This window comes from Phascolarctos cinereus, unplaced genomic scaffold (assembly GCF_003287225.1).
Source record: "Phascolarctos cinereus isolate Bilbo 61053 unplaced genomic scaffold, phaCin_HiC Scaffold_1;HRSCAF=81, whole genome shotgun sequence".
Taxonomy (NCBI): domain Eukaryota; kingdom Metazoa; phylum Chordata; class Mammalia; order Diprotodontia; family Phascolarctidae; genus Phascolarctos; species Phascolarctos cinereus.
In genome coordinates, this window is record NW_027555514.1 from 158,052,821 (window position 1) to 158,065,584 (window position 12,764).

Genomic DNA, 12,764 nt, shown 5'->3' on the forward strand with positions numbered 1-12,764 from the left:
GATGTCTCACAATTAATTATTGAGCACTTACCATATGGAAAGAACCATGCTAAGGCTTCCAAAAGCTAAAAATGAAACTATCCCTGCTTTAGAAGATTTTAAGTTCTAGTAATATGATGTCTTGAGAGGGTGCTCTATGAGAGAGAAATTGTCATATATAAATTTTTAATCTACTCCACCTCAAACAGTACTCTGCATACATAGATTCTTAACAAATTAAATTGAATTGTTGAAAGCCACATATTTCTGCATAGTTAGGTCATTAACATTATTTTTCCCTTAACTTGGCTAAAATTTAATGTTTTCATTATTTTCATTTTCCTCTCCCAATTGACAGTATCCAATCATAAAATATAACAAATATAAAATTCAAAGGGTAGGAGAAAATATCACCAAATTTTCACTCTTAAGCCAGAGCTAAGAAGTAAGATAGAGTTGTATTCTAAGTGAATCTCCTTTCCCCTTCAATGCTTGAATTTTTTTTTAATAAAAAAAGAATTTATTGGAGACATTTTTCTGGAATAACTGTAGTAAAGTGACCATTATAAATATTGCTGCATGATAGGGTTTGTTGTATGTCTTTGTTCTTATCTGTTGCCACCAAGCCCTTTGAAATTCGATTTTCACAGATCCAAATTGTATTCATCTACTGTGCCTCCCTGTAATAACTACATTTGCATGTATGTCTAAATCTTTTTCTATAGAAGAAATGCAAAAAATGGCCATATGTAGCAGGAAACTGAACAATTTCCTAAACTGGCACTCTGGCATTTCACTAAATATGTGGCTTAATACCAAACTTCATAATTTGTGGGAATGAAAGCATTTTCATCAACTCCCTGGAAACCTGTCCTGCCAGCAACAGATTTTCAAAGGTGTCAGTGGTGGAGACAATATCCAAAGGACAGATGAGAGTGTTTAACTGGTGTGAAAAGAGAATGCCTGCTGTCTATTGAACCATATTTATGTGCTTGGGAGGAAACAGTTAGCAATGTCACCCTCGACCATGGAAAAGGACCAATTACATGTGACCCGGTTGAGTCAAAGGAGCAGCAACTGGAACCATCATCCAAGCTTCTACCATCATCTGATAAAAATAGATTCATAAGAAAATACATTTCCTGAGACAATTCTGAATCTGCAATGTCGGTCTTTGACTCCTGATTTGTGTGGTAGAGAGGCATACATGAAATCCCTCCAACTGAGCAGACATGAGCTGAAAGGCAGTAGGAAAGTAAATAGGTAGGATTATGATGGATTTCCTTTGGCATCTTTCAAACTATTAGTTTTCCCTTGCTGTCTTTCCCCCTGTGAAATTTGAGCAATGACTCCCAAATTAGTGGAGGATGAATTTCCCATCTGCCTTCTCTCCTAATTCTCACAGTTAAACCTACAAAGAGAAGAAAGTTTGGAGAAACATGGAAACAAAAGCATGGAAAACTTTGCTGCTTCTAAGACTGAGGTTTTTTTTTTGGGGGGGGGGGTTTGGAAGCTTGTTTTGTGATTTATACTTCCTGAAAAGTTCTCAGAAATTAAGTGTCTTATTAAGAGTCAGCTGTTTGTATGTTATCCATGTGTGGCAAATCCACTTTGTTGAATGTTGGTATTAATCCTTGCGGACAGAATTTTATTTCTTTCAGTTTCACACTGGTTTTCTCTAGGTGCCTAGCAAGCAGCTTTCAGGATACCTTTCTGTCATATGTCCAGTGCGTACTTAGGAAACAATTTCAAGTCATTTTATTGGTAGGGAGGTAGAGTGAGGAGTGGGTTATAACTGTGATTTCCTAGATATCAGAAATTCCATCTGAAAAAATCCTTCAATCAGTAAAAGTCTGCAACAATTCCACAACTTCTAATCTGGGGACACTAAAAGGTTAAATGCCTTGTCTAGAGTCATTCAGCCAATTTGTTTCAGAGACAGGACTTGAATAGAAGTCTTCCTGATTCTGAGACCAGATCTCTATCCAGTATGTCATACTGCATCTCAATTTATCGGTTTAATTTTATGATTGCATTAATTAAAAACAGTTAGGATAAATCTTTCAGTAAATACACACACACATGCACACATATATGTGTGTATATATATGTATATATGTATATCTGGGGGGGGTGTATGATCTAGTAGAAATGGATCCCTGTGGGCCATATGTTGACTTAGAAGTCTACATATTAACATTATCTATACCCTATTGTATTGTTATGTATTTTGTTAATTATTTACCAACTACATTTTAATCTTATTCAGGCTGCACTGGGAAGTATTTCAAAATGTTTGACGCCTTTGCCCTAACATGATAAGAAGGTCTCATGCATAACTGGAGAGAGTTGCTCATTCTTCCAACTCTTAAAGATCTAGGAATTCCACTTAATGAGACCACCCAGTGTGTTGTTCCCAACTTCTTTTGCAAGCATACAATTCACAAAACTCAAAGAATAGAAGCTTTATGGATGGGTAGGAGAAAACAAATTCAAATTTCCAGCATATTTCACCAAAAAAAATGAACTTACTTCAAGAGACACATCCAATTCAATAAACATTTATTAAGCACCTACTTTGAGCCAGACACTGTGCTAACCTCTGGGGATATAAATAAGGAAAAGACAATCCCTGCCTCTCAAGGAGCTTATAATCTAATACGGGAGGACAATATACAAGAGGAAGCTGGAAATAGTGGGGAAAGGAGGAGAGGAGGCCAAGGGAGTCTGGAAAGTATTGAGTTTTTCCACAGTTGAGTTAAAAAGCATGATGTGTTATGTTGTCTAACACACTTAAATGCATGTACCTGGTAGAACTACCATTAAGAAGGACCGTTTAAAGTGCTTCAGTGCTCCCTCCTGTAGTTCTTCATAACTCTAGCAAGTGGTTTCAAATCCCTGTTGTAATTCCTCCAATTATTGAACAGAGTAACTCCTTCAACATAATGAAACCTTTGGCTTTTCTGGGCTGATCAATTCCAGGATTATTCATTGGCACTCATTTATAAGAGACAACTGGAAACAAAAGAAGGGCAGTGAAAAATTGGTCCAGGGAAATTTAAGGCCAGTCCTCATGGTGTATTAGAAAGGTTCCTAGGTCAGGAGTCAAAGAAGTGGGCTCTATACATGGTTCTGCCTCTTACTAATCATATGATTTGGGGCACATTACTGTGTCCAGGACCTAGTTTCCTCATCTGTGAAATGAGATCATTTTGGGGAAAAAATGGTGAAGCAGGATGGCATTCTTATTTATAAAGAGTTCTAGTATGATCTGAATAGAAAGAGATCATAGTTGGCTAAGATGACAGAAAAGGTAAAATATATGCTGGAGGGGATGTTGGAAGATAGATACACTAATGCACTATTGGTGGAGCTATAAACTCATCCAACCAATCTGGAGGACAATTTAGAACTATGCCCCAGAAAGGTATAAAACTGTGTATACCCTTTGACCTAGCAATACCAATGCTAGGTCTATATCTCAAAGAAATCAAAGGAAAAGGAAAAGGATTCATATATATAAAATACTTATAGCAGCTCTTATTGATGGCAAAAAATTGGAAACTGAGGGAATGACCATCATTTGGGAAATGGCTGAACAAGTTATAGCATATAAATGTGATAGAATATTATTGTGCTATTAAAAAATGATGAAGTGGATGGTTCAGACAAACCTGAAAAGATTTATATAAATTGGTGCAAAGGGAAATAAGCAGAACCAGAACAATTACACAGTAAAAGAAATATTGCAAAGATTACAACTGTGAAAGACTCAGCTTCTCTGATCAAGACAATGATCCACCACAGTTCCAGAGGACTCATGACTAGAAATGCTATCTACCTCCGGATAGAGAACCAATGGGCTCAGTGCAGATAGAAGCATATTTTCACTTCGTTTTTTCTTGGTTTTTTTTTCCCCTCTTGGGACATGGCTAATATGTAAATAAGTTTTGTATGATTTCATGTGGTAATGAGTGTTGTGTTTTTGGCCTTCTCATTGGGTTGAGGTCTGATAGAGGGAGGTGGAGAAAATTTGGAACTATGAACAAAACAAAATTGAATTTTAAAAAGTAATAAGTAATGGATCATAAAACATAGAATAAAAAAGGGACCTTTGAGATCCTTTGGCTCTGCCCTTCATTTTCCCAACAAAGAACAAGCCAGAGACATAAAGTAGCTTCAATTGAAAAAGTACATATTAAGAGTCTCCTATATGTGAGACTGAGGCATCTAGGTGGCTCAGTGGAGAGAGGGCTGGGCCTGACATCAGGAAGATTGATCTTCCTACCTGTGTGACCCTGGGCAAGTCATTTAACCCTGTTTACCTCAGTTTCCTCATCTGTAAAATGAGCTGGAGAAGGAAATGGCAAACCACTCCAGGAACTTTGCCAAGAAAACTCCAAATGGGGTCAAGAAGAATTGGACGTGACTGAAAAATGACTGAACAACAAATATGAGAGACACTGAATTAGGTACTTGATTGACAAAGCAAAAAAGATCAAGAACTATAGTAGGTACCATTTGTGTTCTATTGAAGGACACAATGTCTAACCAGCTACATCAAGAAAATGGAGTTTAATGGAGGAGGGAGCACTAATACCTATGGCAAACAGAAAAGGCTTCTATGAAAGGTGGACCTGAGTTGATGGAAGCTAAGGATTCTTAGAGACAAAAATAAACAGGGAGTGAAGGCATGGCAGTCATGGAACAAAGGCACAGGAGACAGGAAATGAAATACAAAGTTTGGGAAAAAGCAAGTCCAGGTTGGGTGGAACATGGATTGAGTGAAGATGACTAATGTACAATAAATTTGGAAAACTAGGCTGGAACCAGGTATACATGGGAGGCTGAAGCATCTGTAGTTTATCATGGTGAGACTCTGGAATTGCTGAACCTTCTGAAGCAGGGGAATGACAGAATCAGTTGATAGCATTTATTGAGTGTTTATGTGCCAGGCACTATGCTAAGTGCTGGTGGTATAAAGAGGCAAAAATGGTACTTGCTTTCACAGACCAATGGGGATGACAACATGCAAAGAACTCTGTACAAGCAAGATAACATACAGAATAAGTTGGAGATGATCACACAGGGTCAGACCCAGGCTTTGGAAAGATTATTTTGGAAGCTGTGTGTAGCATGGATTGTGGAAGGGAGAGCCTAGGAAGCCCTTGCTCCCAAAAAACAAGCTGATGCTTAGTGGCAAAACTTGAACAAATAAATACTTCAATTTTCTGTGACTCTCATTCCTCTTTCTCTATATCCTGCTGCCTCTAAAACCCAATCCTTGGTTTATTTATGTAAATAAATTAAATACAGTTGGAAAGATGTCATTCTGAGCCACCCACCCCTCTCTTACACTTAAACTATGGAACTAAGGGCATACTTCAGAATTCAGTCCTTTTCTTAGAAAAATTTCTAATCCCATTGAGTGACTGTTATTTGACATTCTAAACAATACGTACTTATTCAACACTTAAGACTGTGTATTGAAGGTAAAATAATGGGTATCTTCCCTTCCTCACAAATTACGTACATTGAAGGGCTACTTTTCTCTTAACTCTTTTCAAATCTTCTGTGTTAGGTAATAATGTGCCCAAGAAAGCCTCCCTTTCACATGACAAAGTTAATTACTACAATCAAAGAGCCTTCTCAGCTTTGGCTTTCAGAGCTCCCAGCCTCTCAAAGGTATTCATTTGTTTGATTCCTAGGTGGACCACCTCAAACAAGGTGGCCAGAACTATGCTACAATTACCTGGATGCTTTATTTGGAACCCCTCCCCTCCCTCTCTTTTCTCTCTAACTGAAGTTCTTTGTTTAGCAGAACTGAAAAGACAATGAGAGTGGTTCTTGGAGCACCCTAACATAAGTCTACAGGGAAGATGACTCACTCCTTTTTCCTATAAATAGATGCAACATTTTTGCAAAGATGTTCACTAGAAAGGTAGTATAATTTTTATAGTGATTTAAACAGATTTTGCTTGATGACTAAAAATTACAGCTCGAGAAGGCCTGAAATCTCAGTAGCTCTTAATTCAATACAGCAAGCATCTATTACGTTCTTTCTGTGTTCTGGAGAGAGCTTCCCACCTTGGAGTCATCTTTTTGGCTCTAGTTGGTGTCTCCTTTATCCAGGTTGGCAAATTTTGTGGATTCTATCTCCATCGCATCACTCCTGTGGTTCCCCTTCTCTCCACATACACAGCCTCTAAATTGAGGATGGAGGGTGTTACCTTGTAGATGTCATAGGCCCCTTTGCAAGTCTGTGAAGTTTATGGATTCCTGCTCAGGATGATATTTTAAAATTCATAATAGAAAGAACTGTAAAATTTCACTTGGAGATTAATGAAAATAATGATGTAATTTTTTTCCCAATCAAGTTTACAAACCCCCCAAAATGCCTTAAAAACCCATCCTATAACCCATCTCAACCCCTTAACACCTCTTGCCTAGACAGTTGCCATAACCTCCTAATTGGTCTCCCTGTAGCCACATTCTTTCCTCTGTGATCTTATTTTCACATAGCTGCCAAATTAGTGTTCCTAAAACATGATTCTGATCAAAGGTGGGTATAGAATGGGGGGCCAAGTTTACCAGCATATTCTAGGGTGATCATCACTTTTGGAAGGTAGAGGAGGGAGGGCACCTAGATGGTATAGTCTTGGACTCAGAGGCAGAAAGACAAATTCAAATCCTATTTTGGACATTTATTGTCTGTGTGACATTGGGCAAATCACATAACTTCTCAGTCAGTTTCTTCTATAAAATGGAGTTGATAACATCACCCATCTCACAAGGTTGGTGTGATGTTCCAATAAGATAACATATACAAAATGCTTTGTAAAACTTAAAGCAATGTTTAAATGTTAATTGTTATTGTTGTTACCTCAGTTGGATAATTGTAGATCCCTTGAAACCACTTAAGAATAGCTACTGTAGGTTATCTCAGACCCACAGTGTGCCGCATACCTTTGGCCCTAACCATGCTACCTCCATACTCAATATTCATTTGCTCCCTGTTTCTGCTAGGATAAAATACAAAACTATCATTTTAAGCATTTAAGGCCCTTCATAACCTGGTCCTCATCTCCCTTTCTGGGATTTAATTGAATTTTTTTATTGGTGGGTTTTCTATTTTTTTATTTGTACATCAAATTTTTGACCTGCTCTGTCTCTTTTATTGATATAAGCATTTAGATATATAAATTTCCCCCTAAGTACTACTTTGGCTGCATCCCACAAATTTTGGTATGTTATCTTACTGTTCCCATTATCTTTAATGAAATTATTGGTTGTTTCTTTTATTCGTTTTTTGACCCACTCATTCTTTAGGGTTAGATTGTTTAGTTTCCCATTAATTTTTAATCTGTGCTTCAAAGGTCCATGCAAAATTCACTAGAGGCCTATGATGTCTAACTTTTCTAAAATTCTATTCATTAACTTCTTGCTTATTTGTGCTTAGATTTACCTTAGATCTGAAAGGGGTAAATTGAGGTCTCTCCATTAGTATAGTTATACTGTTTATTTCCTTTTATAATTCATTTAACTTTTCCTTCAACAATTTGGATGCTATGCCAATTATGTTCATAATTGATGTTAATTCATTATCCACGGTACTTTTCAGCCAAATGTAGATTCCATGATTATCTTTTTTCATTAGGTCTATTTTTTTTCTTTTGCTTTGTCTGAGATCAGGATTTCTACCCCATCTTTTTTTTTCTTTTTTTACTTCATCTGAAGCATAATAGATTCTGCTCCAGTCCCTTATTTAAATCTGTGAGTGTCTTTCTGTTTCATGTGTATCTCTTGAAAACAACATATTGTTGATTCTAGTTTCTAATTCATTCTGCTATCCTGTGCCATTTTATGGGTAAGTTCATCCCATTCATATTCACCATCATGATTACTAACTTTGTATTTCCATTCATCTTATTCTCTTCTATTTATCCATCTCTTTTTCACCTTGTCCCCTTCTACAAAGCCTATTTTGCTTTTGCTCACTGCCTCTATGATTCTACCCTCTCTTTTCTCACCTCCCCCTTTCTCTTAGCCCTTTCCCCTTCTAATTCCCTGTTGGATAATATGAATTACCTAATACACAGTTGTGTGTGTGTGTGTGTGTGTGTGTGTGTGTGTATGTGTGTGTGTATGTATCCTTGTCTTCTTGAACCAATTCTTTTTTTTAAATTCTTCCTTTATTAAATAAAACCAATCTGCTACCTCTAGATTTGTTTGTGCATGTCTACACTGTTCAAAAATGTTATGCCCAAGGTGTTAAGACAAACACTGAAAGCTTTCATAAAGTAGATGATTAAAGTGAGTATTATGTTTCATACCTGTTACCCATTTCACATACAATCAACATATCTCTATAGGAAATTAAGAAGTCTCCCCATGTCCCAAAGTAAACATCTGCTTAATGATCTTCCATAGCTTACAATACTAGAAGCAGGATAGTTCTGAACACAATTCAAGATATCACAAGCCCCCTAGCTTGTCAACACAATGTTCTGTCATTTTCATTGACAAACCAAGTTACTGTAAGCGCTAGAATTTGTTTTGTTTCATAATTTGGTGTAACATAAAGGTATTCCACAATCACTCCAGAATGCATTGTGATTTCCAGAATGAGATTATTTCATCAGAACAAAGTCTCACAGCCAGTGAATAGAAGAGCTTTACCATAGGTTCGAGGAGTTGCTTCCTATGCACTATGTGCTTTAAATAGTGCTTTGAAAGATTAGCTTTTACTACTTGTGTACATAAATTTAAGGCAGTCTATATCACACGTTAACTGTTCAGGTGAAGACAGCCTGACTTGACTTACTACTGAATTTAGTGGATTAGTATTGTTTTAGAATTTTGGGGGAAAAATGCTTTCATTCAAACCTTTAAAGCTAGTTCCTATTTAACTCAAGGAAAGTTTGTTGTTTTTTTTTTAATGGGCCTAAGTTGCCATTTATGAACAATATGGTAAATCAAAGGAGAGATAGTAACTATAGAAGTTACAAAAATGCCTATTCTCCATTCTATCCTTATGGTCACTTTTTGCTTTTGTTTTAATTGTATAATTAAAAACCCTGAGCTTAAACAATAATCTTAAAGTCAACTTGCCAAAGAGACTGTCAGACAGAAAAATTTAATTTACAAGCAATGAAACTTTGGACTTTAGGTTTATTTGCGGTTATTTTATACACGTTTATATAATATCTAGTTTAATCTAGCACAAGACAGCTCCCCCTCAGTGAAACCCTGGCCTAAGTATATTTGTTTTACATATTTAGCAAGAAGATACATTAAACATGGAAGCTTTTCAACTTCTGGCACTGAATGATCATCTACACAGGACATCCTTCAAAAGCTACAATTAAGGACCCTCCTAGTTTCTCAGCAATAGAAGCTCGGTTGAGATCTTCTGGTCCATTTGCTTGACATTCGTGTTTAATGCCTGGAAAATTCTTTTTGATTGCATCCTTGGAGCTTGCATAGATCATTTTGCTTTTGAGAGGTGCTAGATCTGGTGCCCATAGAAAAAACATCACTCTTCTTTTCTTGATTCCTTTGTTTCGAAGCTTGCATCATATAAAGCCTAGTGACAATTCTTTTCAGGAAGCATTCCCACAAAATGCTTGAAAGGATCAGTAATAGTTACACCAACATCTCCCACTAAGATCTCTTTGCCTCCTTCCACAATGATGCATTTTTTGTCAGCACTGAGACAAAAAAATAACTGCCTTCTTTCTTTTCTTGAATTCTTCTGGTGTGGAACATTTCCGAACCTTCATATCATAGAAAATGCAGCATACTTCATCAGCTACTTGTACTCCTGAGGCCATCTTTCCAAAGTGGACGATCTGGAGCGCAGTCTGGTTCCTGGGCCAACGGGGGCAGGGAGAAGGGAGAGCCGAGAGTCTAGGCGCTGCTTCGGTCTGGGGGCAGAGGAGCTTTTTGGTCCCAGGAGCCCAGGGAAGGGAACAGCTAGAGACGGCTAGAGGGAGGCAACGCTGAGGCGGCAGCTCGCAAGGCTGTCGGGGAGAGTGGGCGGGCGAGCTCCTTGAACCAATTCTAATGAGAATGAGATTCAACATTGCTTTTTCCTAACAGATATTTCACATTTTCTTCTATTTTTTTCATTCTTTTGACTGTTTTACTCTTTCTTGATTTCTCATTGAGACATTAGCTTCTACTTAACCAATCCTAATTTTTAAGAAGTTATTCTATTCAGTAAAGTTTTGTGCTTCTTTTATAATTTGATCAATTCTGATTTTTAAAAAGTTTTTATCTGAAGGATTTTGTACCTCTTTTACCAAGCTCTTTTTTGCTTTCCATTTTGCTTCCATTTTTTTCTCCACTTTTCCTCTAAAACTCTTCTCTGATTTTTAAAATCATGTTTTTGCTCTTTTTATCCCTTTAACTCTTCTGGAGATTCTTGTTGGTATTGTGTCCAATCTGCACTTTTTCTTGAGGCTTTGCTTAGAGATGTTTTCAAGTTATTTGCTTTCTTCTGAGTTTGTATGTTGAACTTCCTTGTCACCACAACTGGTTTTAATCACCAGGTCCTTTTTTTGGTTGTTTTTTAATTTATGTTAGTGTCAGGATCTGCTCACTTCTAGGAGGGATGACTGGCCTGAGCTTCAGTCTTTAGTGTCTTTTCTGCTTTCACAGCTAAATCTGTGGACCTATAAATTTTCAGTGCTTGCAAAGTAGTATGATCTAGGGAGAGGGCTGGTAACAGCCCTTGTGGTCTGTACTCTGGTCTTTACCCAGGTAGGGCTCCTGTTATCACACCCACTCCTACATGTCCCGGAACTGTGACCTAGAACTGGGTAATGGGCAACAGAGCTCCTAAATGTCCCCAGTCCCATGCCCAGTTCTAGCACAGGTATTCAGTCCCCTTACTATCCCTAGGAAATGGGACTGTTGTAGCCAACACCATAACCACCTGGTACCACTTTGAGCACATCATGCTCTCAGCTATCCTTCCACTCCAGTGTCTACAGCCCTCTTTTTCTGTCTTTCTAAATTTCCCTGTGATGGAAAGATGGCCAACTATTTTTTGTTGACTTTCCCAATCAGAATTTGGTTAGATACTTTTTAAAAGTTTTATAGAAGAGTTTTTTCAGAGAACTCAGCAAGAATGATGGTCACATTCTTCCATCTTGGATCTGCTCCTCTTCTGTGCCTTCCTCACCTACGTTCCCAATCTTATTTTAGGCAATCAATCAATACACATTTATTAAGTATCTACTCATGCCAGGCAAAGTGCTAGATTCTGGGGATACTCTGATAAAAACTAATGCAGTCCCTGCTGTTGTGGAACTGATTTATCTTCCACAGAAAGTAGCAGGCACAGTTTTAAGTAAGTGTTGCAATGCTTGCTACTTTATTCCAAGCAAAGAAAAGCTCACTGGATATTCCTTTGTGCTAGACCCAGCTTGAACTTACTCCTGGTTGTTAAGTTTTCAGTGTGACATTTATACCTCAGAAATCAGCAAATACTACACATGCGGACTTTAAAAAGCAATGGAGAAACTTAATAATTTAGATTAAACTTAAACCATGTGTACATTTTCTGGGAAGCCATTATTATATGAATTCTGACACTGATGTTGTTTTTCTTTCTACTTCTTGCGACTTTCACCCAAATCTTTTCCATCATATTTCCGTGATTCGGAGAATTATACACAAGGCTAAATCTTCTTTATATATAATGCTATCCTGTGCTTCATCAACTCTTTCACTGATTTTGGTGGGTCTCAGTCCATAAAGTCTCAGTGATACCAATGATGTCATATTTGCATTCTTGCATTAAGAGCTCTAGCTCACCTTGTTTATTACCCATACCTTCTTAATTCGTATAAAGGCAATAGGTAATTAAGGCAATTGGTTATTTTATTGGTTCTTTTTTTCATTTTTTAATAAACTTCTGTGTTTCTGTAATTCTCTTTCTCTCACTATATTGGAACTGTTCTTTATGGTATCTAACAATCCACAGAACCCAAAGGAGTTGCCCTATGCTCTTTATATTTACTAACAAAGAAACTGAGGCACATCTCATTTATGAGATTTGGCCTAGAGACTTTTTCCTTAAAGTCCCTGGAAAGATGTTGTAGTTCTTAATTTACATGTAATTTGCACATAATTGCATTTTAGTCAATTGAAATGATTATGGAAACATCCATTTTGTTAAATCATTGGGTAATATGAACAACATAATTCTCGGGCCAAGAAAAAAAACAAAACTTTTCCATCCAAGTATATTGTCAACCTGAATACATTTGGTTCTTTCTTTTAGAAGCTTAAGTATTGTTGAGATCTTTATTCAAAGTTTCATTGATATTATTTTGTTTTTACATCACCCTCATTTCAAAATATACCCTCCCTCAACTAAAACTAGTAATTAAAAGAAGAGAAAGGGAGAGGAAGAGGGAGCATTTTAACAAAACCAACCAACCCATTGAGTCTGACAATATATGCAATGTTCCACACCCCTAGTCCCCCATCTCTGCAAAGAGGAAATGGATTTTTTTTCCTCTTTTGATCATTAGCTACAGCCTTTAAACACTGTTCACAAATAATGCTAAAGGACAACATCAAACATTTGGTGAAATTTCCAGTACCCCAAAGGGTTACATGGTGATTTGCTGAATTTTAATCAACTCCATATTAATTTCATGAATTTTATACCTAGAGAATTCTGATTGCTGTAGATATTACTATGAATACATTTTGCTTTTGAAAACTGATAATTAATTCTCACACCTTACAAGGCTGTGATACTACACCTG

The 12,764-nt window shown here is 37.0% G+C and overlaps 1 protein-coding gene and 1 pseudogene across 1 annotated transcript in view; one reads left to right on the plus strand and one right to left on the minus strand.

Moving 5' to 3' along the window:
- Positions 1 to 12,764, plus strand: part of GRM3 (glutamate metabotropic receptor 3) — a 272,607-nt gene that overhangs the window by 45,333 nt on the left and 214,510 nt on the right. The gene's annotated exons all lie outside the window — the stretch shown is intronic.
- On the minus strand, positions 9,307 to 9,833 carry LOC110217392 (destrin pseudogene; annotated as a pseudogene).